This window comes from Felis catus, chromosome C1 (genome assembly GCF_018350175.1).
Source record: "Felis catus isolate Fca126 chromosome C1, F.catus_Fca126_mat1.0, whole genome shotgun sequence".
NCBI lineage: Eukaryota > Metazoa > Chordata > Mammalia > Carnivora > Felidae > Felis > Felis catus.
The window spans coordinates 67,449,691-67,463,867 of NC_058375.1; the positions used below are offsets into that span (position 1 = coordinate 67,449,691).

Below are 14,177 nucleotides of genomic sequence, written 5' to 3' on the forward strand. Positions count from 1 at the left end.
AGCCAACATATGGGAACAACCTTCTAAGTATCCATCATTGGATACTTAGACATTACACATGTAATGACTTCTTTATCCATGTGTGTGTGTATACATATTGTGGGAAGGAGAGTTGGAGGGTGGGCAAAATATGAACAGGGTCAACTTCACGGTGACATACAGCAACTAGACAATGGTAATCTATTGGTAGTGCATACAAATATTGAATTATTATGGTATGCCTCTAAAACTAATAAAATGTCATATACCAATTTTACCTCAACTAAAAAGGCCTAAAAACTCAAAATAAATAATAAAAATTAATAAATTAACATGGTGACCTTGAAAATAGGTGAAATACATATTTTCTATGGATTTTTAAAAAGAGATTCCAACACACTAAACTATTCCAGAATACATAACAACTGGGAGAATTTGTTTCATATGTCATATTTTACTTTTTCAAAAAATTGAGCAGTAAAAGTCAAAAGATACCTTTATATTAAAAGCCACTAGAGAGGCACCTGGGTGGCTCAATCGGTTAAGTGGCCGACTCTTGGTTTCAGCTCAGCTCATGATCTCACAGTTCGTGACTTTGAGGCCTGCGTCCAGCTCTGCAGCTGGCAGCGCTGAGCCTGCTTGGGGTTCTTTCTCTCCCTCCCTCTCTCTCTCTCTCTCTCTGCCCCTGTCCCACTTGTGCTGTCTCTCTCTGAAGATAAATAAGTAAACTTAAAAAAAATTTAAAGCCATTATAAATAAAAAGAAGTTCATTTGTTGTTTAGGACTAAACCACTTCTAATTACTTGTCAAATTTAATCTACACATTAAATGCAGTAACTTTTGATGCTACTTTGCCACCTATGGACATTCAATAATCATTTTGCTAACTAAACAAATGAACTACATGGAAAGGTCGTAACATAAGAATCACTATCACAAAAGCCTCTGGATGCAAAAACGCATATAAATTATTGTTCCAAAGTATTTATTTTGATATTGAAATAAATTAAAAGATTACTTACATGTGGAGAAATAATGTTGAAAAATGAAAATTCCTTGAAGAATAATTTCCATTGGAAGAAGAGACGTCATTGTGCTGAAAATTAAGATATAGATTTAGTCCCAGAATTCACAGCATCATTCATATAGATTTTAATGGCTTGATTCCATCACAGAAAGGAAAAAAAAATTCCTCATTTATGATATGAGAAAACAGAAGATGGGAGGGACACACAATTTGCACTCACTGCTACCACATAGAGAACCAACATTACCTATATATTTATCACGTTAAAAATAACTGCATTATTTTTTTCTCCTTCACTCTGATAGAACCGTGATATACATATATGCAATCTACACAGAAGTATACCGCCCCCCCCTTTTTTTTCCTGCTTAGGGAAGGCAGAAGTTGTATCTTAAACCCCAGAGTGACAGCAATGCTTCTCCACAGCACTTCTCTATTAAAGCTTCTCATATGTGAACAGAATGCTGTGCATGTTGAAGTATCTGTTGCCCACGTTCACAGCCAAAATTCCCATATTTGTGATTTGAATGCAGGAATACCCATAGCCACTCTCAAAAGAATTTATTTAAATCATGTCCTGATATCATTAGCACTGACAGGGTTTGGGGTAACACTCAGGGAGATAAGCAGTTGTGATATATTTCTTCAAAGAATGTGTTCTGTCAGTGAACTTGTCCAAAAGCGTTGGGGCATATAAACATTCCTCAAGTGGGTTTACTTATCAGGTATAAAATGACCGGGTGAGGAGAATACAGGGTTTTGACAGTTTGTGGTTTGAAATTAAGCATGACCCTTTGTACTTTTAAACATGATTTGTCTATTTTTTTTAAATCTATCTTGATTCAAAAGGGAAGCAGTCAATGCTAAGTATGGCCAAGTGAGGGCAATTATGAATATATTTATAAAAATCAATTTAAAATAAAGATCCCAGCACTGCAAAAACACCTTGAAATAAGTCATGAATAAATAGGCTTTTCTCTCATGATTTTTAAAGCACCGCTACAGGGAAAGTCTGAAGATAAATCAGGTGACAAGAAGTTTGAAACAGCTTGCTAATTTATTTTCTGAGCCATATTCCTAGGCTAAGTGAATATGCATTTCATTATTACAACAAATATGCTGATCATAAAACTACCTATTTTCCTTTAACTAAAGGATCAATAATTTTAGATTTTGAAAATAAATTCTTACACTATTTAAAAACACTTTCTATGGAACAGAATCATCTTTTATAACACATTAAATCATGACTAAACCTTTTTTTTTAATGTTTATTTATTTTTGAGAGAGCGTGCACAAGCTGGCTGGGGGGAGGCAGAGAGAGAGAGGAAAAAAGAGAGAGACAATCCCAAGCAGGCTCCACTGTATCAGCACAGAGCCCAATGTAGGGCTCAATCTCACAAACCATGAGATCAAGATCTGAGCTGAAATCGAGTCAGACGCTTAACTGACTAAGCCACCCAGGAGCCCCAACTAAACCTATTCTTGAGAAGTATTACACACGATCAAATGTAAACATATTGTGGAAAAATCCCTTTGATACGATATGAGATATGTATTTTTAAGAAAACTAACATTTTTCCAACTCACATCTTTTTTTTTTTTTTTTGAGAGAGAGAGAGAGCACAAGAGGGGGAGAGGCACAGAGAGAGGAAGAATCTCAAGCAGGCTCTGTGCTGCCAGTGCAGAGCCTGATAAGGGACTCAAATTCAAGAACTGTGAGATCATGACCTGAACTAAAACCAAGAGTTGGACACCTAACCAACTGAGCCACCAGGGTTCCCCTCAAATCTCTTTTCGAATTGATGCAGTGTATTTTACTAGGTGACAAGTGAAGACAATTAATACAAATAGGTAACTTATACAATACTAAATGTTCTTTGCCAAAAAAAAAAAAAAAGACTACCATGGGAGGAGAATGAGTTATTGAAGTATATATAATCTTCATAAAATTAAGCAAATATCATTAAGTAATGACTGAAGTTCCCCAAAAGTCTCCCCACGTTTGTAAATATAATATCCAATCACTGTTTTATTTCTTAATTGTATTCAATTCTATAAATTGGATTTGTAAATAAATATGTAGCAGTTCTTCAATTAAGACTGACTAAATGTAGATCAGCAGGAGAACAAAATACCAATCTTTATCCTATTGCTTATAAGCTTATAATTATGGGACCATAAGTAGGGAGTCTAACAAATTCCAATTTTCATCCATTAAATTTGGTGAGACAAGTCCAGGCCAGAGGTTCAGAGTCCTAGCTTATAATCAATTTCATACATACTATTAGACACATCTACGTTTATCTCACAAATGAAAAATCAAACCTGAATCTTTTAAACTGTTTCAATAGTCTAATCTATTAATGATGGTTACAGTTTTTTTTTATCTCACTCAATATGTCCTAATTGTCCCTGAAAGGAATGTTTTCTTGAACAATCTGTTTGCCTTTGCCTATCTAATTAGATAGTAACTTTTTTTCTATTAACCTTCCAGTTAATTTTGGAAAATCTTGTTTCATTCATTGAAAAGACAGAAAGGAGATGTGTACCCAAATCTTGTGTTTTTATTACAATTAGTAATTTTTCCTAAAGATTCCACTGTCCATTAAACATTGAAAACCAGTTCTCCCTCTCTCATGTACAATTTCAAGACAAAAAGAAATATATATATATATATATATATATATATATATATATATACACATATACCTACATATATACACATACATATATACACACATATATATGCATGTGTATATATGTAGGTATATGTATATATGTATATATATATGTATATATATGTAGGTGTATATACATGTGTATATATGTAGGTATATGTATATATATATATACCTACATATATACACATACATATATACACACGTATATATGTATGTGTATATATGTAGGTGTATGTATGTATGTGTGTATATATATATATACCAGCATGTATACATAAACATGATCTGACTTTAAACACTTACATGGGAATCAGGATCTAAATTCTATTTCTAATAATAATTTTGACCTAACAATATGCTATTATTGATCAACTTTAGGTCATTCCTTGAAAATTACTGAGGCCCCTGAATCACCTTCTGATCATGGATACTTTTAAAGAATGTGTTTGTTTGGTATACTGTTGAATCAGAAACTTGAGAAATAAAACTTCAATATTTTTACAATATTTTTAAATTTCCAAAACAGAGAAAAAAAGGAATGGCTAGAAGGTTAACTGTTTCTTTTATGTTCAGTATTACCTGGATAGCATGGATTTCATAATGATAATACTGTTTCTAGTCATACTCTCCAATTATGCATATGCTCACTTACAGAAGAAAAATGATCATGTAAATACTAGCAATAAAGAATACATTAGAAAAGGTAGCTAAAACTTCCCAATGTGAAGTCCACTTAATTGTGCAAAGCCTACCTTTATGACCTTCAAAAAAACATGTATGAACTCACAGAACATATGTCAAATATGTTAAACTAAAATACGATGTAGTTGTAAAATTGTTCCTTTTAAAGGACAATTTTAAGGAAAATCTACCAATCTTTTCTTTTTACTTTATATTGTATATCATCAAGAAAGCGGGGTCAAGGCTTTAACTTCATTTTGAAAGGGAGAAGAACACCTTGTGAGGAGGAGGAGAAGAGAAAAGACCATTTTTCCTAAGGCAAGGTAGCAAAAGTTTAAGGGCCATCAAGTTATTTGGAGGGAGTAGGGGTTTCTTTGACAGCCAGACCCCTTGACATTTCTGTCTTTCCCTTTCTGCTGGCCCTGCCCACATGGGAGAAAAGGAAGATAAAAAGGCTCATAAGAAATGTAAGTGATCTTTATTGACCTGTGACTTTGGTATAACCATGGCCTCTGGCGTGTGACTGCAGTATGCATTTCTTGTCAAAACAGGTAAGGGAATTGAGCATTGGCCTGAAGGAACGTGTGTGTGTGTGTGTGTGTGTGTGTGTGTGTGTGTGTGTGTGTTCAGAACTGAAAGGTAAGGGATTTGAAGAAAAAGTGGAGGAGAATTGGGGGAAATTAGGGGAGGAAAGGTAACTATTGTAAATTTTCTCCTTTTGGAAAAAAAACAAAATCTTGTTATTCTGTAGTTTATTCATCTCATTCTCAATCTTTGCCCCCTCTTTCTTAATTTTGCTTCAGATATTCCATTAATTTTCCCTGAAAATAATTTTCTTTCAAAGATATATGGTCATCAAATTGGGAATAAATTGAAAAATAGCTTGCAGTCTCTAGCAGACTTTCTCAGATGTAATAGGACGCATTGGCTGGGAAAAGGCAGTTCTTCAATCTGTTAAGGATATGAATAAAACTGTATCTCAGATCTTGTAAGAACACCCCACGAGAGTACAGGGTACGCTAGAAAATGGGGATGAGTACCTTTCGGTTTTCCTAAGTCACGGTCTTTTTGAAAACTATTTTAAATCCTTTAAAATATAGTCATTAAAACTTGCTAAAATGACGGTTTTGTTGCCTTTTTTTTTTCCTCAGAAAAGGAAACAGCACAGAGAAAGATGTATTTTAAAGACAGATTCATTCCCCTGTAGAACACTACTTAAACATTGTAATAAAAACTGGGAAATTATCTCGCCCCTATTTCCTTTAACCTTGTAGGGCATCTGCTCAGGTTTGTTCGGAGAGAGTCATCTTACAAATACATAAGCAGACGCTGTCAAATATGAAATAAAAGATGAAAGGGAAAATCAACTCTAACATCATCGATACTCCCTGCTGTAAAATCCTACTCAATCTGTGCTGTTGGTTTGTTTTTTTTTCCCCCCTGAGTTCACAGAAATGTTTCACAGAAAAAATCTGAAAGAGACAACCTGGCCCTGTGCTTCCACCAGACGGTTCCTTTTGCACATCGATCTCACCTCCTTGTTGCATCCAGGGAGCTGCGGGGCGCGCCCCGCCACAGTGTTAGCAACCTCTGCCTCTCGGCCAGATCCTGCTGCGGAGAACCGGCAGGCTGCTTGTGGGCCTAGCGGGGCGACTTAGCTCAGGTTCCAAACCAAATCCTGGGGAGAGGCTGGCCCACGCTCTCCGTGGAAGGTTCCACCTGGCCGCCATCTTGAGGGCGGAGCAGTGTTCCCAGGGAAGCTGCTCTGAGGAAAGGAGACCAAAATCGCGCCCGCGAAAGAGAGAACGCGCCGAGGTTGGTTCACTTTTGGTATCTGACCTCTAGGTTACCCTTCTACCTTGCTTCCTGCAAAAATACTGCACGGTCTTTGGAACTTAGCGCATTGTATCGAGGGACACAAAAGAATCTGTAAAGGGCATTAGGTTCTAAACTGTATTGCTTGGAAGGATTTATACATTAACAACCACTTGGAATTTTTGCCCAAAGCAAGTCTGCCCACACGCCCGAGGCCAATAAACCGTGCCAGGTGAGAAGTTCTCAGTGCTGATTTTAACGTTCGTCGTCCTCCTTTGACAAGGTTAGTGTAGGTAAAAATGGAGGGAGAAAACATTGTGGTAAATGCCACATTTATTAGCAAGGTTAAAATGGTTTTCGTGGCTTTCTAGTTGATAGGAAGAATGAGGGAAAGGGGGATGAAGATGCATAGATTTACATTTATTTTTGTTTTGTTTTTTGTTTTTGCTTTTTTAATAAAGTTACAAAGTCACTTTTCCTTGGGCTGCTGCCTTTGCCTACAGGGTACAGACGACTGCCAATAAGTTTTTGTTTTCATAGAGATCAGCTCACCATTCTTTGGACAAAAGTACTTTACATACGATAAATGTTCAATAATTTCTTGATATATTTTAAATGGCATTTGGTCCAGAATGTAAACCTCAAATCAAAGGCTAAATATAATCATAAATCCACAGACAGGTTGAAAACTCTGATTTTAACTATATTCATTGGAATTATGTTTAGTTGGGGAAAGAAATGCCACTACTCAAAAAAAAATGGCTTACGTGAGATAGAAATATATTTTTCTCCATGAAGTCCCATAGCTTGGTTGTCTAGAATTAGGTCACTAGCTCTATTTTAACAAGTCCTTAGGAACTTTGGGTTCCTTCCAGTTCACAAGCATTCATCATCTCTAGGGTGTGTCCTTTCTCCCCATGGAGCAAGCTGGTATTTATGCAGGGGGCATACGGAAGGAGGGGGGCAAAGAAAAAGGGCCAAGTGCATGGGCCAACTGACCCTTAAGGAAGATTTCTGGAGGCTTCTCTAGAACACTCTTTCTTGAAACACCCCCATTTAAGAATTTAGTCACTTGAATACATCTAGCTGCAAACTGCCAAAGATTAAATAGAGTGCATGCATGAGAGAGGTATTGTGATGGAAGAAGAAGGGACAGGAAGGGAACAGGCATTGGAGGAAAAGAGAGGCAAACTGAGGTGTAATGCATTCTTCTACTTGAAATGACCCCTTTCACTCTTTTTCTTCTCTCAACTCTGAGACCACACTGTAAGAAAACAACACAGTGGGCATGCCACTAGCAGAGCTCCTAAGAAGAAATTTAAAATGGGAGGAGCTACTCCTAAAATCCTCAAACCCCCTAAGAACAAAGTAGACCGTGGAGCTGGGGAGGTGAAGGAAAAATGATAGGAGTGCAGTAAAGGGGCATCTCACCCAGTCACATGTCCTCCTGTCCACTGTGTTCACTATGTGCCCTCATCTACTATGTTCACTGCGATACACATGAAAAGTCTCTGTATAGAGACTAAAATATTTTTTTAAGCAGTATCTTGATTTTGGAAATGTTTTGATTTCTTTTTAAAATATTTCTAATTGTCACAAGCAATATATAACCTTTTAAACGTCCTGTCCACTTACAGTTTTATAATTAATATTGATTTCAGAGTAACAATCTATTGTTTTTGTGGAGAAAACTACATTTATGCCCAATTGTGAAGGAGATGTTGAAAGAATCTACCTGTTATTTCTTAACATCCCTCCCTGCAAATACTTCTAAACTCTATTTGAAGTTTCCAGGTTATTCTAATATTCTTAATTTGTTCCAGTTGTATTTTTTCACTTCCGTTTAAGAAAAATGGAAAGTGCCTATAAGTCAATAAGTTAAACAGCATTTTCAGTAACGTGCCACCATACATGCTTGGTCTACAAAGTACATGGTTAGTATCATTGGGGAAAGAATTCAAAATCTGGCCTCACATTCCAGGAAAGCTGTAAACTAGATCACTTTGATCTTCTTCATTTTCTTCACTTTGATTTTCAGAGTATTTACATCCTCCTATGTTTATATGACCTCATGAACTCGTAAGAGTTTCAATAGACAGCCAGTTAAAACACACAGTATGTTCTTAAAAACTAAACATGCTTTAATAAGTCTGCTAAAAGCTGATAGCATTTCCCAGACTATACCAACCATTAATTATCCTTCCTCTTTTTGAGTCAAAGATTATAAGAAAAGGAAAGGGCATAACCTTAGTCCATCTCTACGGCAAAGATTGCAACAACAATAAAAAATTTCAAAATGTGTTTTGTGAAAATGTTGTGGTTAACATTTGAAGACTTCCCCAGATGTCTCACTTGGCTATACATTTGTTTATACTGATCATAAACAAATCAATTTAGATACTGGTATTTGACTGGCTTGGTATATAATTAAAGGAATAAAGTTTGAGATAGAAGTAGACCAAAGTAAACATGGGGAAGTTCTTTTATGGAAACTTTTAGTTGCAAATTCATCAATTGTTTCAATTTTGTGGTGTTTAAAGTGTTTCAGTTCATTGAGCTGCTATTGCTTGGCAACTACCAAACAAAACAAAGAAAATATTTTAGATATAATTTCAATTGATAACTAGTTAAATTTTGGTACAAATTCCACATTTCTGGGGCAAAACATGGTTTAAACATAACCTGAGCATTAAGTAGCCATGTAGCAGCAGGAAATACTGGTGAAATGTAGGAACTGAAAAGATCTTTCAGGGAAAATGATGTAATGAAAATGTTAGTAATTCTCTATCTTTCTATTTATCTAACCAGCACTACTCCATATCAGAAAAAAAAATAGTGGGGCGCCTGGGTGGCTCAGTCGGTTGAGCATCCGACTTTGGCTCAGGTCACGATCTCACGATCTCGCCGTCCGTGGGTTCGAGCCCCGCGTCAGGCTCTTGGCTGATGGCTCAGAGCCTGGAGCCTGCTTCCGATTCTGTGTCTCCCTCTCTCTCTGCTCCTCCCCCGTTCATGCTCTGTCTCTCTCTCTGTCTCAAAAAATAAATAAACGTTAAAAAAAAATTAAAAAAAAAAAGAAAAAAAATAGAAATAAAATGGTTACAGATGTTTAGGCAATAGTTGAAGTGTTTCTTCAAAAACATAAGAAATGGAAAAAAACATGGAAAATAGAGAAGAGTGAACTCTCTATCATGAATTAGAACATTCACAGAAAGGACTACTATATACATTTATCATTTTATCAAAACAAGAGTATAATTTTGCTTTCAAGGTATGTGTAACACAAATGTGATTGATTACATTTTTTAAATGTTTATTTTGAGAGGAAGAGAGAGTGAGCAGGGGAGGGGCAGAGAGAGAAGGAGAATCCCAAGTAGGCTCTGCGCTATGAGCACAAAGCTGGTCACAGGGTTTGATCTCAAGAACCATGAGACCACCACCTGGGCTAAAATGAAGAGTTGGACACTTTACCACCTGAGCCACCCAAGCACCCCATGTGACTGATTACATTTTTTAAAATGATTACATTTTTAAACATTCTTTGTTGGACTGCTAAACAAACAAACAAAAAAGTCAAGGCAATAGCATATTCTTTTGACCAAACTCTGCTATGCGGTACAAAGAGGATCTTGAATAGTAGATCCTTGAATTACCCCCATTTATTCCTGTGCCTGGTATCTACTGCAACATAATAAACCCAAAATTTCGTGGTTTATAACTATTATCTTTTACTGTTCTTATGATAACTGGGCTTAAGTTGGTGATTCTTTTATTTCATGCCCTGTTGCATGAGGCTGCAGACAAATGGGGGCTCAATTAGTCTGGCATGTCAAGATGGCTCACTCACATGACTGGCAACTCATGCTAGCTGTTGGCTGAGAATTCAGCTGAACTTTGCCAAATGCCTACATGTAGCCTTACGGTGTGCCTCGGGCCTTTTACACTATAACTGTTGGGTTCCAAGAAGTGTCCCAATAGTGAATAATCCAAGCTACTCAGTCAGAAGAGGAAGACAGTAAAGAGGATTGGACTCATGAGGGGACAAGATCTTATTGCAGAAGTGCATGTAGCATAGAAGTTATCATTGAGGACACTTTTTGGACAATATAAACCTGCCATAATTCTCAAAGAATGATTCAGAAAATTTGAGACATTTCATGTAACATATAGATACAGATATAGATATAGATACATACATACATACATACATACATACATACATACATACGCACACCAGGAAACAAAAACCCAGTGATGATACCAGGAGAAAAGCTATACTGCAAAGTTAGCAACTAATCTTTCTTGAAATTTTTTCCACAAAGGCTTGATATGTTTGCCACACTCTAAGATGATGAATTGATTCTGTTCACGGAAAGAAGCTTCTAAAATAGCTTCCAGTGATTCCTCCCTTATTTAATACTCTCATGTGAATGTGGGCTGGACCTACTGACTTACTTTTAATTACCAGAATATGGCCAAATTTGGATGCCATATGTGAGATCAGGTTTCAGAAAGACTGTGTCTTCTGTCTTTCTCACATAGTCCTTCTCTCACTCTCAATAGTTGTGACTGGAGCCAGCTGCCATGTTGTGAGCTGCCTAAGGAGAGACAATGTGGTGAAGATCTGATGTCTTCAGCCAATAGCCAGTAAGGACCTTAATTAAGGCCTGTCAATAGTCATGTGAGCATGTGAGTGAACTTGAAAACAGTTCCTGTTCCAATAGAGCCTTGAAACTCGGAGACAAATAACCAAATCTGAACTCATGGATTTAAACTGGTTAATGATTTTAATCTATTAAAATGCTTCACTTTATTAAAGCTCATACTGCCCCTTTGGGAAAAATGGGAACTTTTGTGCATAACTCTATTAGTCTTTGATAGTCTTGCAGATCATAATGACAAGGTTGGTTCCAGGTTTTCTTGTACATTTCTTGTGCAAGTCCTGAGGTCAGTTATTCTCTGAGATGTCCTGAATCCTTTCTTATAACAGAAAAATAACATATTAAAAATGACATATCCTGATGACACAATCAGGATTTAAAGTCCAGTCATTGTTACTAACTTGGTCGTTGTTTCTAGTCTCTTTCGCCAGATAGACTATGAAGACAAAGTACCTCATAAATGCCTATTGATAGTTAATTATAATTCTGGACTACATAATTTTATCGGATGCATATTACATGTATTTCCTTTCTTCTAAATTGAGGATCTCGTTCTCAAGTACACAGAGAATGATATAATTTGGCTATCCCATAATTACTCACTTGCTTTATCTTATATTTAATGTCCATATACAACAAATACACAACACATAAATACAAATTTTGGAGTCTCTAAGGCCAAATGCTTGGATGGGAACCTCTGGAAACTATTGAGTTTTCCTATCTTCAAGTAGTATACATGTTCAAAACATTCTCAATTATGAGTAATAAATTATTTAAAAAAGACATCCTAGGGTGAATACTTAAGTCTCAATTATAGAGATTTAACATTTTTATTTTTTCTTGGTAGAGTGAACTACAAATGCTCTTGTTTAAACCTCTTTGCCTGTGTTATTTATAAACCCAGTGAAAACAGAGACTACCACTAGACTCTACATAATCACTAGCCTCTACATAATAATTAGAAATTATTTTTAAAAAGTAACCCACATGCTTTTTCTATAAGGTGATTCTAAATTACTTTTATTATGATTCTTGTAGTCTCTTTCCAGTCCAGGTCTCAGCTTTATATTGTAAAGCAAACTATCTTAGCTGTTTCCTAGCCAGTCCATCTGTTGATCAAACAATATGCTCACTAAACTTCAGTAATGATAATAATGACAATAATAAGTACTATACACATCTACTGAGCATGTAACACTACTGTGCTGAGCATCATACATGCATTATCACATTTAATCCTCACAACCATGCTATGAGACGGATTCTGTTATCCTCATTTAAAGTGTGAAGAAACATAGCTACAGGAAATAACCTCCTGGGAACATAGTCAAGTTTGTTTTTCCTCTTGTATTATTCCAAGCATTTTCTATAAATATTTAGTGAGTGTCAGAAAGAAAGTTAGTAAGGAAAGGAGAAATAAATCTATTATATAAAGGGTAAACTGGATCAAATTATAACTTGAAAAACCAGGTTTTGGTCTAGATTCTGTAGAAAACAGAGCCTAAGACAAAGCTTACATAGTATGATTTTATTAGGAAGAGCAATGCCAATAACATACAAGAATGAGGAGAAAAAAACCAAAAAGGAAAGAAAATGAATACAAAATGGTAATTGCTGAGCTGGCTACAAGTTCACAAGACAGCATAACTATCTTTGGTCCTGGGCAAGATCTCTGAAAATGGCCTTGCCCAAGTGCTCTATGTGAGATCAGTTCTTTTAGAGGCAGAGAGGAAGAAGAGGAGTTTATTCTCTCTCCTCCTCCTTTCCCCTTAACTCTCACTGGACAATTTGCTTTGACTCCAAAGACCTTGCCTGTTGTGCCCTAGAGGCGGCAGCAGCCAGACCTTTTCCCATTGGCACCATTCAAGGCTAAAATCAGTGAGGGCAGGGCAGAACTTCTGAGGGTCAGGTTGTACTTGCACCGTGAGTGTAAGTGCAGAAGAGGCCCGCCCTCCCCTTGTGGAAGGCTGTGGTATTGGCTGAATTCACAGCAACGTGGCCTGTGTCTCTTTTCTCAGCCAGAGGCAGGGTCTGTAAAGCAGAAAGATTATAGAGAGGTACGTAAACTGAGTAGGCGTATTACTGCCTTTTGGAGCCCGTGGATAACCAGTTAAGGAGTTGGTGGCAGCGACTCATAGGAGGTGAATGAACTGATAAACTGCGAGTGTGGAAACTGATTCTTTCTCACCTAGCCCTGAATCCTCAGCGAAGTGCAATGCCCTGACATAGTAAATTCAAGAAATATTCATTGAACAAATACAATCACAATGATCTGTATTAGGGCCCATTTGACAAATATGTCATTTACGATTGTATGTACAATTGGTTCTGGTTATTCTCGATATTGTTCTATACCGGAAATACTGAATTAGCAAACATATTGCTCTTAGGGGGAATGCAGCGTTAGGTTCCTCCCAGCCTTTGGTCACAGCACTTTTGTCAACCAATCAGTTAAAATACTCATCTTTTGTCTGTTTCTGTGTAGTCACCTTATTTTATGTATACTGCTGATTCATTAACCATGAACTCAGGAGCAATATCTCTATGACTCATGCCTGAAGAATGGTTAGTTAACACACACATATCTCCCTGTGTAAGGCACATCACAGCCTTCTTGTGCTTGGAAACACTACACAACACTTCAGCACTACGCTTGGGGGTCATTTGAAACAGCAAAATCAACAAAACCACAAAATTGTGAAAACAACATGGCATTAAAGAAATTGCAAAAATTGTTTACAGTATGAGAGAGGAAACAAGGAGGCAGAATGTCCCCTTGTTTAGTTTAAGGTGAGATTGGATCTAAACTGGAAATGTACATGTTGGACAGCTTAAATTTTTGCTCCTATTCTGCATGTCTATGAATGATTACAAAACCATCATGAGCATTGATTTTGTGATTACAAATAAATTTTAGCTAGTAGACAAGTTTGCAAATATAAAATCCACGAATAATGAGGATCAACTGTATGTGTATGTGCATACAGATTTTCCAATATAAATATTTTCAAGTAGAAATTTTGTTTCTATGTACAATTTATATTTGGGGGACCTTGAAAAGCAGTCTTCTAATTATTTTGTCAGAGTTTTGATTTTTCTTTTTTTTTTTTTTTTTTTAATTTTTTTCAACGTTTTTATTTATTTTTGGGACAGAGAGAGACAGAGCATGAACGGGGGAGGGGCAGAGAGAGAGGGAGACACAGAATCGGAAACAGGCTGCAGGCTCTGAGCCATCAGCCCAGAGCCTGACGCGGGGCTCGAACTCACGGACCGCAAGATCGTGACCTGGCTGAAGTCGGGACGCTTAACCGACTGCGCCACCCAGGCGCC

The 14,177-nt window shown here is 36.7% G+C and overlaps 1 long non-coding RNA gene across 1 annotated transcript in view; it reads right to left on the reverse strand.

Annotated features, from left to right (window-relative positions):
- Positions 1–6,043, reverse strand: part of LOC123379666 — a 393,177-nt gene extending 387,134 nt beyond the window's left edge. The window contains exons 1-2 of the long non-coding RNA XR_006584424.1: positions 5,906–6,043; positions 1,002–1,075 (exon numbers count right to left, since the gene is read on the reverse strand). This is a non-coding gene — a long non-coding RNA (uncharacterized LOC123379666). The remainder of the gene's footprint in view (positions 1–1,001; positions 1,076–5,905) is intronic.
- Between the last annotated feature and the right edge of the window lie 8,134 nt (positions 6,044–14,177).